Below are 15,696 nucleotides of genomic sequence, written 5' to 3' on the forward strand. Positions count from 1 at the left end.
GCTTTCTGTATTGATGTTTCTAACTCCATTGGAACAATACACAGTAGTAACTGATCTGACTGGTGACTGGGGCCTGGAAGCAGCAAAGTTAAAAATTCATAGACTAGGTAGTCGGATGTGACACTTGGCCTTCATGGTGTCAACTTTATGGGATTCAGACTCACCTAGGAGGCACACTTTTGAGTGTGTCTGTGAGTACAGTTACAAATTAAATGAGTGGTAAGATTGGCCTTTAAAGTGTGTGTCATCTGCCAGTCATCCACCCAGATATAAAGATATCTGAGGGGAAAGCAGTGCTTCCTGCCTGCCCTTGCTCATGGTTTTAGGTGAGTAAATCGATATTAGTTTACTTTCTATTGCAATTTTTAAAAAAAGATGCAGCACCATGACCAAAAGCAATTTGTGATAAATGGATTTATTTGGCTTATGCGCCTCATCACAGTTCATCACTGAGAGAAGTCAGGGCAGGAACACAGGAAGGGCAGCAACCGAAGGCAGAAACCAAAGTAGAGGCCATGGAGGAGTGCTGGTTACTGCCTTGCTTCTCCTGGGCTGCCCGACTTGCTTTCTTATACACCACAGGACCTGCACAGGGAGGACACCATCCTCAGGGAAATGGTCCCTTCTACATCTTTCATTAATTAAGAAAAGGCCTCCTCAGAGTTGCCTACTGGGCAATGTGGTGGAGGCATTTTCTCTATTGGATTCCCTCTTCTTAGATGACTCTAGCTTGTCTCATGTTGACAAAATAAACTCACCAACACATTTAAGCCCTTGACAACATGACATATCTAACTCCATTAAACCATAAATTTTCCTTTTTTGTTTGTCCCTCATATTTCATGCTAGTATTAATATCACAATATAAAATATAGTATAGCTTTACAAGTTCCACAGCCTTTACACATTTTAACACCTTCAGAGTTCCATCTTTTGAAAATATCAAAGTCTCTCTCAAAATCCAAAATCTCTCAACTGTGGAATCTTGTAAAAGAAAAAAAATTAAATATTTTCTTACTACAAGAGGGGAAAACCAGGGCAAAGTTACAATCAAATCAAAATAAAAAATAAATTACAACAGTATAAATACTCAGTGCCCAAGTTCTGGGATTCACTTATGATCTTGGATCCAAAGGAATTTAAGTTCCACTTCCCCAGTTTTGCCATCTGCAGCACACACCACTTGTCTCCTAGGCTCAGGCCGGTTCCAGGCCGCTCCATCTAACAGTGCCACTGTCCTTCCCGTGGTACTGGTATCTCCAGAGTGCTTGGGTCTCCATAGGCTGCACCAATGGCCTCTCGGTCTCTCTTCAAGAACTCGAACTCTGTCATAGGGTGCCAAGCCTTGGCTCCTCTCCATGGTGTCACTTCTGAAACTCTCATGATGCCCAGGCCACCTGGGAGACTCCAACACATTATGAACTTAGGCTGCAGTGTGAGATGCATGCTTGGCTCCTGCTGAGCCACAGGCTCTGTGTGCTGACCCTGAAGACACCCCAGAAGGTTTTGTATAAGTGATGCTGGTCTCTTATTAATCACAGCCCCAGCTGACCATTACCTACTGTCTCAGCAAAGCACAGGTTTCATTTCCATGGGTGCTTTAACACAAAATGTCATATGAATATGCTTGACAGAGTATTTGCTTCCCTCTGAAACTTTACGAGCCAGGTCTCCATCCTCTGCGTTTTTCTCAGCATTCCTATCTTCCAGACTCTCACAAAATAACCTATTAAACATTAAGCAGTCAACATATTTTCAAGGCCAAAGTTCTAGGAACTTCCACCACCAGTACAGTTAGGTCTATCACAGCATTTCTACCTAATCCTTGTACCAATTTCTGTAACAGTTTCTGATGGTTTTCTCCACTGACAAAATGAACCAATTGAAGCTGAATCAGAAGTACAAAGGCAGATTTAATGAGAGGCAGCTCTCAGGCTAGCTCACCGATCTCACAGGTGGAGGTGAGGGAAATCACATGCAGGGCTAAAGCAAGGGGGTTTATGGGTTTTGAGGGCATGGTGATGACGCATGAGCTAGGGCCTTGTATTATGCTACATTATAAGGTAAAGCAGCTGATCTGGGCAGGCACTCATGGGTGGGCAGCTGGAAAGTTCTTGAAGACAGGGTTTAGGAAAGAAGAGCAAACGGGTTTCTTAGCTTTTATAAGGAATGAGCAGGGGTTCCAACCAAAGAATTTGCTTCTTATTGCTATGATAAAACACCATGAACAAAAGCAATTTGAGTAAGGAAGGATTTATTTTGCTTACATATTGCAAGCAAAGTTTATCACTAAGAGTAGTCAAAGAAAAAACTCCAGGCAGGAGCTGAAACAGAAGCCATGGAGGAATGTTGTCTATTTGCTTGCTCCTCCTTGATTGCCCAAATTGCTTTCTTATATACTCCAAGACCACCTGCCCATGGGTAGCATTGCCAACCGTGGCCTGGGCCCTTCCACACTGTTGTATGACTCTATTCCCGGGGAGATATGAGGCAACCTCGCATAGGGCACTGATGACAGACCAAAGTATAGCTACCAGAAATAAGGGTGAGGAGTTTCTTATAGGAGCAGAAGTGACTCAAAGACAGCACACCCCACAGATGACAGGTCCATGCACGCTGGGACTTTGCAGTGCACTGCACAGCATGCACGCAGCCCCACAGACTGCAGCTTGTCCTTTCCTTGTCTGAGGCTCATTCGGGCTGCTAGGCTGGTCTCTGCTTCTTCCAAGAAGCTGAACTTGTCTGAGAGTCTTCTCTCAGTGGTCTTTATTGTTAAGACACTCTTGGAGAGCGAGAGAACTAGTGAATCTGGTCAGTTTCAGGGCTTCCCAGATGCTCTGTTGAGTTTCTTCTTGTTTTAACAAGCTTCCCTACAAGGTGGACTGTTTCAATCTTAGGGGAAATAGCTACACAACACACACCAATTATGAATCAAGAAAATGCTACACACACTTGCCTACAAGGCAGTCTTATGGGGGCAATTTCTTGTTTGAGATTTCTTTCTCTCAGATGACTGTAAATTGGATCAAGTTGACAAAAATAAAATTAATCCATGCAGTGACTATATCTGCTACTGTCATTCTCCACTGACAAAAGACTCCTTTTGCCTTCAGATGAGAAATCTCCAGGGAGGTACAAGCGTTCAGCGTTGCACTGGGACTGTCAAGACATTCAACTTCATGAGCTGAGAAGGCACAATGTCCGCTCTTTCTCCAGCATACACCAAAATCCTGCCTTACATCTGGATAAGAAGAATGTACGTAAACTTTGGAGAATGTGCACAAAGTATGAATCAACTTGCTGTGTCTAAATGCTTATACTCCCATCCAAAAACAGAACCACACCTGCAGAGGTGATACTGAACCACCAGGTGGACATTATGACTCTTAACTGTCCCAGTGTTTGCATGAGTACTACATCTACTGGAATTCTGGTAACATGATTGGATGTTCTACATGGGCTCAATATCACAGGATCTCTTTCACTTCTCCTGACTATCAAATGGAAAAAGCAAGAGGACCCATGTCTGTATTCTTAACATTGTATTCCATAAAAATATCAAATAGTATCTTGAATAAATTGCTTACTATAGATCTTCTCAATGCTGACAGAGGATAGTCATTGGCACTGACTATAAATAAAGTGTGACTACCCAATATGAAGTGACTACCCAAGAACTTATAACATGTGATTTACCAACACGGGCTTCTGTACAGCAATTGCCACAGAACAAAGAAGCTACTACATAACAAAACGGTGTGTGCCAGTATATATGCCCGTGATCTCTGATTTTCCCACATATCAAGCTCCTGAAAGCACCAACCTGATAGGACTTGAAGAAAGTGCAATTAAGTCAACATCCTGAAGGTTTGCCACTGTCATTCATGATGTTGCACTTGCCTTCCACAAACACATGGTACACAGTGTCACTTCCCAACAAGTGTACTGCACAGGCTCAGTGATAGGGCAGACATAAGACTAGTTCCTCTCGCTACGACTCCCTTGAGTCCACTTGCATAGATTTCCAACCCCTGTGGTTCTGAGATAAAAGTATCTGGATTCAATGCTTCAGCTTTCAAAGAAGAAAGAATACTTTTTACCAGGAATATAATAATGTTTCACTGAATCCAGAACAACAACTAATGCTGGATCATGATAGACTCCCCAGTTCATTAACCAACAGGTGGAGAATGTTACTGTATTGGAAGGATCCCTGACTCTGATTAAAATAAAGAGCTAAGGTTGCTGCTGTTTTCTGGGTCAGAGACGAGAATGCAGCTTCAGGGACTCATTGGAACAACCCTTGGTTCTTCCATTCCCACTGAAAAGCAGTAAACAGGTGACTGTAGTAACTATGGCTTGGCAGAGGCTAGGCCAGTTTCCAGATAAGTCTTGGCTGAAGTATTCACTAAGAGTTAAAAAAAAAAGTAGAAGATTGGTCAAGGAATAAGATGAAAAACACCACATAGGGACTTCGGAACTGCTGCAAAAAGTAGGCACTATGGCTTGTTCTACTGTCGCCTAGAGATTATATTGAATCCTCATGCTTATCCATTAAACAGGTTTTTGTCCATTTGGAGTAGTTTGTGTATTGTTTTTAAGAATAATATTTCTACAAAGATTCATTTAAAAGGTTTTGTGCATGGTTTCAAATCTCTTGAAATGGAAATGCTGAGTTGAAAAGTAGTATTGTGTGTATACATATATACATACATGCATACATACATACATACATACACACACATACATACATATATATGCCTGTGTATTGCTTGTCTCTTATTTTGAGACAAGGTCTCATTGTGTAGTCTCTCTAGAAAAGGGATTCCTAGCATGCACTGTCACATCTGGATTTTCTACATTTATTCACTTGAGCAACTGCTAGACATTATTCAAAGTAGATGAACTATTTTACATTCCCACAGGCATCATACAGGATCCCTTTTTATAACCCTGTCAACAGTTGTTATTATGTAACTATTATAAATATCATATTAGACATGAAGTGATGTCTCATGCTGTCTTGATTTGCAACCACCTAGTAGCTGACAGTTATTGAGTATCTTTTCTGATGCTTATTGGCTTTTTCAAGGAAATACTAATTATTGCATATGATGTAAGGATCTAGTCCTGTTGTTGCTGTTTCTATTGCTGCTATAATAACCTATACCACCACTTTGGTAGTTCAAAACCACATCAATGTATCCTATATTATCTGTCAGAAGATTTGCATGGGCATCACGAAAACATCAAAGTGTTCTTTCCTATACATCTTTAGTAGGATTAATTTCTTCTCCTTTTCTAGCTTCTAGGGTGTATCTACATTCCACTGCTCCTTGGACCTGCTTCTCACTGTCAAAGACAGCAAGTAGATCCTCACATCTCATTTCTCTGACCTCTGCTGCCTCGCTCACTCTTGGTGTTAAAGAATCCTTCTGATTACATTGGATTTATCCAGATATCCTAAGTATGGATGACTAGCAACTTTAGTGCCATTCTGATTTTCCTTTACCATATAATATAGCATGTTAGCAGGTTTCAGAAATTGAACTTGGAACATTTTGGAGATCTGCTGTAGTTTAGATCAGGAATGTGTACCTATGGGATTCTCAAAGGTCCATATACAAAAGACTTGTTACCAAAAATGACAGTGAAATGTTTAGACAATGGGAATTTTGCTCTCTTCTATGCCTATTATTGTTAGATTCTGGGGTTTTTTTTGTTTGTTTGTTTTTGTTTTGTTTTGTTTTGGTTTGGTTTTACAAGACAGTGTTTCTCTGTGAAGCCCTGGCTGTCCTGAAATTCACTCTGTAGACCAGGCTGGCCCTGAAATTCACTCTGTAGACCAGGCTGGCCTTGAACTCAGAAATTTGCCTGCCTCTGCCTCCCAAGTGCTAGGATTAAAGGTGTGTGCCACCACTGCCCAACTAGGTTCAGTCTTTTCATTGTGTTACGAATTTTTGAATGTTTTGACTTAGGAGCTTTTTTCTTTTTGTGTATTCCTTGACTGTTGTGTCAATGTCTTCTATGGTATCTTCTACACCTGAGATTCTCTCTTCTATGGTTTGTATTCTGATGGTGATGCTTACATCTGTGACTCCTGCTCTCTTTCCTATCTTTTCCATTCTCCAGGATTTTCTCCCCTGTGTTTTCTTTAATGTTTCCATATCCATTTTTAGGTTCTGGACAGTTTTGATCAATTCCTTCACCTATTTGATTGTGTTTTCCTATATTTTTAAAGGAATTTATGTGTTTCCTCTTTAAGGGGTTCTACTTGTTTACCCGTGTTCTCCTGTATTTCTTTAAGGGAGTTATAATGTCCTTATTAAAGTCCTCTATCATCTTCATGAGATGAGAATTTAGATCTGAGTCTTGCTTTACATGTGTGTGTGGGTATCCAGGTCTTGCTGTCATGGGAGAACTGGGTTCTGATGTTGCCAAGTAGTATTGGTTTTTGTTGCTTATGTTCTTGCACTTGCCTCTCACCATATGGTTATCTCTGGTGTTAACTGTCCTTGCTGTCTCACTGGAGCCTGTCCCTCCTATGAGCCTGTGAGCCTGTGCTCCTGTGGTCCTAGATGTGCCAGAACCCCTGGGGGTTGAGCTGCAACTGGGGTGTGGGTTGAGTGAATGGGGGTTCAGAGCAGAGTCTCTTCTTCCAGCACAGGTACAAACACGAAGAAGCCCAGGTCTTGGGCTGGGCAGGGTATCTATGTCCCTGGGTCCCAGTGGTCCAGGTTACGACTGGTATTAAGGCTGGGTTTGGAATCTCACCTGTATCCTGGATGTGTCAGAATACCTGGGGAGTTGAGTTGCAACTGAGTTGTGTAGAGATCCAGAGCAGAGGCTCTGCTTTCAGCACAGGTGCACACCAGAAGGCCAACACACTATATAGAGAGCTGTTCTATAGCAAGCCAAACATAAATGTCCTCTTTTGTGTAATTAAATGAGAACATCTGAAGATGCAATAGTGTATTTCCAGGGAACCTTGCCTCGGGGACTTGGACAAAGCCACTTTGCTTCACAGGTTCAGTAGTTACAGATATTACACAGAAGCTTCCAGAACAGCTAACTCTTCGGTAACATGGAAAAGCAGTGTATTCTCTGGCACTGCAGGAAAGTGAGAGAACCCAGCAAGGAGCCAGGTGGCATGCCAGTCTTGCTTGTACTGGCCTCCCTCCTTAGCTCTTGCTGCTCCACTGACCAGCATGTCAGTAGCTGAAGGAGAAAGCACATAATCTGTGGTATCTATGAAGGTAAGCAGGGTCAAGTGGTTAAGGCGACAGACTGCACGAAGATAAATGTGGACCAGGATTGTGATGGTTTGTATAGGATATGCTTGGCCCAGGAAGTGGCACTATTAGGACATGTGGCCTTGTTGAAGTAGATGGGTCACTGAGGGCTTTAATACTGTCATCCGCACTGCCTGGAAGTGTAGTCTTCTCATAGCAGCCTTCAGATGAAGATGTAGAACTCTCAGTTTCACCCGCACCATGCCTGCCTGGATGCTGCCATCCTCCTGCCTTGATGATAATGGACTGAACCTCTCAACCTGTAAGCCAGCCCCAATTAAATGTTGCACTTATAAGAGATGCCTTAGTCATAGTGTATGTTCACAGCAGTAAAACCCTAACTAAGACAAGGATCTACCTTCCAAATGCCCATTAAACACAAGCCTCTGAAAGCCAGACTGTTACACAGCTGATGGACTAAGAATGAAAACAAAACACGATAGTTACCACCTAACGTGTGGGAAAAAAAAAAAAACACTTCTTCAGCAGAATGTAACAAATGTGGATTTTCCAGTAACAAGCAACTTATAGTGTCGTTAACATTTTCAACTGTCCTATCAACAGCTTGTTTTATTTGACAGTTAACACTACCTGAGTATAACACACTGTATCTTAAGTAAACCGTGAAAATTGTTACAGCGTCAGTAGTATGTTCTACAGCTATGTGTTCCCCCCAAGAACTACAAATCCATGTGAATATAGTTACAGCATCGCAATTATTCAAACATCAGCACATATTTGAAAGACATAAATTGGGGCACACCTTTAGCTCTCACTGGATGAGCAATTACATTCCAACAGCAATAGCAGCAACTCACCTAATTGCATATTTGTGTATAGGGTTTACTTAGCCTAAATTATTTGACAGTTCAAATACATTTTACTGCCTTGTAAAGTTTCAAATTTCAGACTGTCATCATGCCACCAGAATAAAAGTAATGATGACTCAACCAGACATGCTGTGTACAGAAAGGAAGTTGTGTAGCTCTTAGGAATGGTTCCTATCAACTTACAGCTCCTACAAACTCAATCCCCATGCTGCCTCTCTGAATTCTGCTGATGAGAAACTGAGTTTAACAAGAAACTCTAAGAAGATAAGTGACTCCCTCAGGATCACCAGACTCCTAAAATCATAACCAAAACCAAATCTCTGATCTGCCAATTCCAGGGTCCTAAGGGAGAGCATTGTACCTTACTCACTCCTGTTCTGTGAGGAGGGGTTAAGAGCACCTGCTACAATCACTGTCTGCTGAGCCTGAGTCCCAGCCTGAAGCTCTCCTTATTTCAACCTTACAAGGACTGTGAGGTATGGTCACAGCTATTCTTCAGGCAGAAGGCCATTTCTCAGCCTATCTGATCCTCTCCCGTGACTCCAGATCCCACACAAAATCCAGGGACAAGAGAGAATTTAGTGGCCATCTGCACCTGTTTATTGGTTATGAACAGTATCCATTCCTGGTTCCTGGTGCTGGGTATTTTTGTCCTACCTACTGTCAAAGATTTTAACTATCACTCTGGCTAATGATAACAAGCTTCAAACTTAACTTGAGTGAATTATATTACTTCTAATTTTTGTGGTGTACATGTATATATGGACATGTATATGTGCATGGGTGTGTGCTCAAGTACACACACACACACACACACACACTAGAGGAGGACATTCGGTGTCTTTGTCTATTACTTCACATCTTATTTTGTGACAAGGTTTTCACTGAACCAGAAGCCTGTGGTTTTGAGTAGACTGGCCAGCCAGCAAAGACCAAGATGTCTCTAGCATCCAATGTGGAGGATTACAGGCACCTGCAGAAATGTGGGACTTTGATGTGGGAGCTGGGGATTTAAATTCAGTCCTTGCTTTCACAGCAAGCCTTTTTTAACCACTGAGTGTTCTTTCCAGACTCTATTCTCTTTTGAGAGACAGAGACAGAGAGATAGAGAGAGATACAGAGACAGAGAGACAGAGAAAGATACAGAGAGAGACATAAAGAGAGAGACAGAGACAGAGAATAGAAAATTATCAAGTCCTATTATTAGGAAAAGAATTGCTTGAAATAATTTGTAAAAGGCTCCCAAAACAATACCTGGCCTTTCATAAGTTCTCAATAAAGTAATATCACTAATTACTATTACTATTATTTTTATTACAATGTAGGTTCTTGAAAGAAGGTGCTAAGTCTGTTTTATACACTACTATACCTAATCCCAAAATACTAGTTTAGTGTCTTGGATATTATATATGCTCAATTAATAGATGTTTGGTAAGAACAACAGACTAGAAAGATGCCCTTTGATTTTAAAGGAAAATGGCAAAGGCTTCCTTTGCCAGTAACCTTAGACCCTGTAAGTAGTATTTGATTAAACTTGAAACATGACCTTAGATGTGCTATTTGAGATGCTCAAAACATACAAATTTAAGATTTGAGACACTTACAGTTTAAATGATTTTTATGTAATTGCAGTGAGAAAAACCCATTGTTGGATGGAATACCTGCTAGGTATTGTAAGGTGTTTACCAAGAGCTTTTAATTTGAGAAAACCTATATAAAACTTAATGTGCAACCTGTTTCTCCACCTCAGTGCCACAGTGTTGATGTTCATCTCTGTATTTAAGGTAGCAGCTTTGCTTCTGTTCCTTCTCTATAATGAGGTTACTCTTAATTATTGACAACTGTGGCAAAAGGCATACATTTCTAAAAGATGTGTATCATGCCTGCAAAGTGATCTGAAAGTGCTTAATATAACATATAACAGGAAATTAGGGATAAAAGTGGAACAGGGGGTTTATATCCACAGGACTAGGCTGTTCTCATCAGCTTTGGCCAGAGAAGTTTCTTTTGCAGTGGTCAGCAGTTGGCAGAGAGATGCAAAACTAGTCAAACGCTGAGGGTAAGTGTGCTGGCTAGGTTTATACCAACTTGACACAAGCTATAGTTATCTGAGAGGAAGTAACTCTGACTGAGAAAATGCCTCCACAATAGTGGATTGTAAGCAGACCTGTAGAGCATTTTCATAATTAATGATTGATAGGGGAGGGCTCAGCCCATGTGGGTGGTTCCGGGGTCCTGGAGTCTAAAATAAAAAGCAGGCTGAGCAAGCCATGAGTAGCAAGCCAGTAATCAGCACTCCTCCATGGCCCTGCATCTATTCCTTCTTCCAGGTTTCTGACCTGTTTGAGTCCCCATCCTGACTTTCTTCAATAATGAACGGTGGACGTGTAAGCCAAAGAAGCCCAACTTGATTCTAGTCGTGGAGTTTCATCACACCTATAGTAATCGTGACGAGGACACTAGTGGTCAACTCCAAAGGGGACTCTACATCATTGCTGTCCTCTCATAACCAACTCTCAGCAAACTGTGGGTGAGGAATAAAAAGGAACTGTAGGAAAGAATCAGAGGATGGGGAGAGGTAGAGATATTGCCTTCTGCACATGGCATGGCTACTGCAATCATGAACTCACAGCAGCAGTGATTGTCAGCACGAGATCTACACCAAAGCAAGCCACTCAACACCTTGATATAAATGGAACAGACAATCTCCAGTCCCGACTCTGTCCTGGGGAGCCGTTGGAAGGAGATGGTTGCAGGGGAAGGAGCATCATTCTTCACTGAGCGTGTGGCCACTTGTAGGCTTCCCAGGCTCCTGCAGATGACCTTTCACCATGCTTGGGTAGCGCTCACACAAGCAGGATGAGTACGCTGGAAAGGGTGTGGTAAAAGTTGCTCCTCTGGGAAAATAGAAGTAAATGCAGTCATGTTTCGTTATATACATTAATGCAATTTTCAAAAGTAAAAATAGTTTAAAACAAGAAAAGTAGAATAGAAGATACCAGGTTTGAAGAAGTTAAAATTGAATACCCTATTTCTAGTAATTTATACTAGTATCTTTGAAACTATGACAGAAATAGGAGAACCTTAACATGGTATGTGTTTTTCCAACCCCCCCCCAACCCCCACCTTCAAAAACGAAGCAAACATCATTGTCTGCAAACACATATTTTCCCTGGGAGCAAGTAGTACCAGGAGGATTTTAAACTTTTCTGGTTTGAATGTGAATCTATTGTAAATTGAGACAGCTTAGGTCAAGAGGTCAGGTGAGGAATTCAGAGCTCTCCTGAATGGTGAGGATTCCTGTTTCAGTCAGGTGAAAAATCTTTCTGCCTGTGCCCAGCAAAATCAGGCTCTGCCTCTGCACGTCATACCAAACCACAAAGTGGGCCCAAGTTAGCTTAGACAGCACAGCAAATGAAGGTGTCCTGCAATTAATTTAACACACTCAGACTTGTGGACATCTTTCAAATACCATTTGTATAAAACTTCACCATTTATAAAAATTGTTTTCACACATATTACTGAAATACACTGGATCCTTCAGCACACAGATTAGACACAGATGAGTAGGCATGAGGAGAGAATTGTTTAAAATATAATTTGATCCCTGTACTCCACAGCTTAGTTTTTAGTGGAATGCATAGTATGTGGGGAAATTCCCAAGTAATTATGAAATCTTATCTGTGTTGAGTAATGGAGATGGAGAGAGTCACAGTTGGGTCTTGAGTGCACCCCAAAAGTCTATATACTAAAGGTCTGGATCCCAGCCCATGTCACTTCTGAGAAACTGTGTGGAATTGTTAAGTCTGGGGCAAATGAAAGAAGATTTCATTTCATGGAAAAAATGCCCTTAAGGAGGATGCCGGAACCCTTGTCCTTCCCTTTTGCTTCGCCTCTGTCATAAGGTGAAGAGTTTCTTCAACCACATCTTCTATAATGATGCCCTTGCTGGCCCCAAAACATAAGGCCAACAGTTGATGGGCTGAAACCTCCAGAACTGTGGCTCAGAAGAACCTTGTCATCGTTTTTAAGCATACCGTCTTATGTGTTTTGTTGTAGTGTGGAAAGCTGGCTAACACAAGTGCAGGAGAGTATGAGCACGCAACGGCAGAGCATGGCCTGGTGACGGTTAGGGCATGAGCATAAGGCTGAGAGCTGGGGACTGTCTGAGGTGGAAGGCACCCAGCACATGCTGGGAAATGAGCGCAGGCTTGCTTTAAGTCTTTGGGTCCACATCCTGGACAGAATTTCTCTACCAGGGTGTAATTAAAGAGACCTGGTCCATAGTGTTTTCTTTAGTGACTGCACCATTTTATATTTCTACAAGCAATGCCCTTCTCTTTTTAGAAGAAGAAAAAACAGTGCTGTGGAGATGGCTCCGTGGATGTGGGTGCTAGTTAGCCTGATGATCCAAGTTCAGTTCCTGGGACCTACATATAAAGCCTAAATATACACTACAGCAGCAGAAATGAGAGACCTTGCTTTAGCAAGGGAGGAAGGAACCAATTCCCCCAAATAGTCCTCTGATCTCCACACATGCACTGTGGCGCGAGCGCGCGCGCGCGCGCGCGCGTGTGCACACACACACACACACACACACACACACACACACACACACAGAGAGAGAGAGAGAGAGAGAGAGAGAGAGAGAGAGAGAGAGAGAGAGAGACGGAGAGGGAAACTGTCAATAAATAAAATTTTTAAAAAAAAAAAGTGGGTATGATCCATATGGTCTCACTTATTCACATCAGGAAAAGGTGATATCCAAAATGTCTAACAGTCTGGTTCCAGAAGACAGCAAGCACATCTGTAAGGAGGAGTTTCTTTGGCTCTCTAGGTATCCTGATGCAGCTGGAACATCAGCAGCTGGCACAAACTCATGCCCAGCTGCCGTCCTGTTCTGACTCACTGCTCTGTGACTGTGGCAGACCTCTAGCTACAAAGAGTTTCAGCTTTTTGTTTACAGAATAGAAGGACCTTTTGCCTCACCTGGTTTTTGGGAGGGTTAGTGAAGAGAAGCACTTTGCAGCAATAAATAACTGTTCAATGCTGACAATGTTATGATCTTGAGTCGTGCTATATTATCCTCAGCGAGTCTCTAAGTAATTTCTCATTCCAAAAGAATTAGAATGCTTTCTTTCATATGCATAAAAGGTGGGGTAAGTTATGTTTAGGAATGCAGTGGGTTTGAAAAAAAAGAACACATGAAGTTAGAAAAGTAAAGAGTTGGAATAGAAGAGGAATTGGAAGGGAGGCAATAGAGGGGTTGATTTAATCAAGTCAATGTTTATATAAAAATTTCCAAAACATTAAAGGTGAGTTAGTATAATAGAAAACATTTTGTAGTTGGCATACCTGAAGTCAAATGCCAGTTCTGGTACATACTGGCCAGATGCCAGTGGGATGGCTGAGCTGGTTTCGTCACCTAGATGGGAACAGTTCTTTATAATTCTACTATTATATTATGTATTAAATAACACAGAGGAATTCATACATTAATATGTACTACAGAACAAACTTGCAAGTAATGTTTCTTCCCTGCTTTAAACTTCCTTTCTTTGAAGAGAAAAATGTTTCTGTGCTATGCATAAGGAGTGGTGTGAATTCAGGAGTGTGATTAGAGATCTGAGCTTCATGGATGCTGATGTGCATAAGAAACACTTGGACACGTGGAAGGATACAGACTTGGACTCAATGGGCCTGGGGTTTTCCCCAAGATTAATCATTTTTAGCGTGTTTCCATGTGATGCCAGCACAGCAGGTCCATGAACCACAGTGAGCTGCAAGGTCATCTGCAGCACAAAGACTGAGCTAGTGTTAGGTATGAGTGGGAAGGCTTTCTTGCTTTCTTTTTTTTTCTTTTTTTCTTTTATTCTTTTTTTTAATTTTTTTATTCGATATAATTTATTTACATTTCAAATGATTTCCCCTTTTCTAGCCCCCCACTCCCCGAAAGCCCCGTAAGCTTTCTTGCTTTCTAAAGGAGGATACAAAGTGTAGGATCCAAAGTTACTGCTTGGTTTCATTTACATTTCTTGACCCAGAAATAAGGATCATATTTCTACTGTAGAAAAATCTAGAATTATTATTAATAGAGTGGGATTGGTAACAACTCATCATCAAGGCTCTTATGAGAATTCTAAGAAAAAAATATAGGTAAATAAGAATGACAAAGCAGTGCCTTTTCAGATTGCATGGTGATTGTGGAAGCCGAGATGTCATACAGATGTGTACCACACAAGATGTCATACAGATGTGTGCCACACAAGATGTCATAGACATGTGTACCACACAAGATGTCATACAGATGTGTGCCACACAAGATGTCATACAGACGTGTACCACACAAGATGTCATACAGATGTGTACCACACAAGATGTCATACAGATGTGTACCACACAAGATGTCATACAGATGTGTACCACACAAGATGTCATACAGATGTGTACCACAGAGGCCGTGGCGGTAATTAAGCCTGACGGAAAGCTTTAGCCTCTCCCAGGTGTGTAGGCCACCATCCCTCAGGGCATCGGGCTGTCCCCCAGCACCACTACCTGGTTTCAGGGTGTTATCCTTCCCCAGCTGCAACGCTATCCGCCAAATAATAACTCACTCTGTCGCCCGCCAGCCCTGCTAATCACCACTCTGCCTCAGCCTCTGCAGATTTGCTTTTTCATCTTTCTGTGCAAGAAATATCAATCACTTTGTCGCTTTGTGTTTATTTCATATAGTACAGTGCTTTCAAGGTTCACGCACATTATTACAAATATCAGAATTCCATTCTTCCATAAGCTAAGTAATATTCCATAATCTGCATGTTCTACATTTTGTTTATCTAGTCATTAGATAAACACTAGATGTGTATTTTGACAGAGTTTATCTTTCCTTTCTGGGCTTTGGTTTCCATGACTCCTCCTGTCCCTGGGTAGTGTAGGCCCAGGCATAAGTTCTCAGCCACCTGTTCCATTCCCTTTAGGTCTCGGAAATGGAGTTCACTTCTTCAGTGTCAGCTGTTACATTATCAAGACCATTGGGTGCTCGCTTCAGCAGCACATATACTAAAACTGGAGTGATACAGAGAAGATTAGCATGGCCCCTGCGCAAGGATGACATGCAAATTTGTGAAGGGTTCCATATTTTTAGATTTCATCTTACACCAGTCAGAATGGCTAAGGTTAAAAACTCAGGAGACAGCAGGTGTTGGCGAGGATGTAGAGAAAGAGGAACACTCCTCCACTGCTGGTGGGGTTGCAAGCTGGTACAACCACTCTGGAAATCAGTCTGGCAGTTCCTCAGAAAACTGGGCACATCACTTCCAGAGGACCCTGCTATACCACTCCTGGGCATATACCCAGAAGATTCCCTGGCATGCAATAAGGACACATGCTCCACCATGTTCATAGAATTTTTATTTATAATACCCAGAAGCTGGAAAGAACCATGATGTCCCTCAATGGAGGAATGGATACAGAAAATGTGGTACATTTACACAATGGAGTACTATTCAGCCACTAGAAACAATGAATTCATGAAATTCTTAGACAAATGGATGGAGCTGGAGAATATCATCCTA

At 41.8% G+C, this 15,696-nt stretch overlaps 1 non-coding gene across 1 annotated transcript; it reads left to right on the forward strand.

Annotated features, from left to right (window-relative positions):
* The first annotated feature begins 15,157 nt into the window (after window positions 1-15,157).
* Window positions 15,158-15,264, forward strand: LOC127683799 (U6 spliceosomal RNA). Its single transcript, XR_007977603.1, has one exon. It is a non-coding gene; the product is annotated as a U6 spliceosomal RNA (small nuclear RNA).
* Window positions 15,265-15,696: the final 432 nt, after the last annotated feature.

The sequence above is a fragment of the Apodemus sylvaticus genome, chromosome 4 (genome assembly GCF_947179515.1).
Source record: "Apodemus sylvaticus chromosome 4, mApoSyl1.1, whole genome shotgun sequence".
Lineage (NCBI taxonomy): Eukaryota > Metazoa > Chordata > Mammalia > Rodentia > Muridae > Apodemus > Apodemus sylvaticus.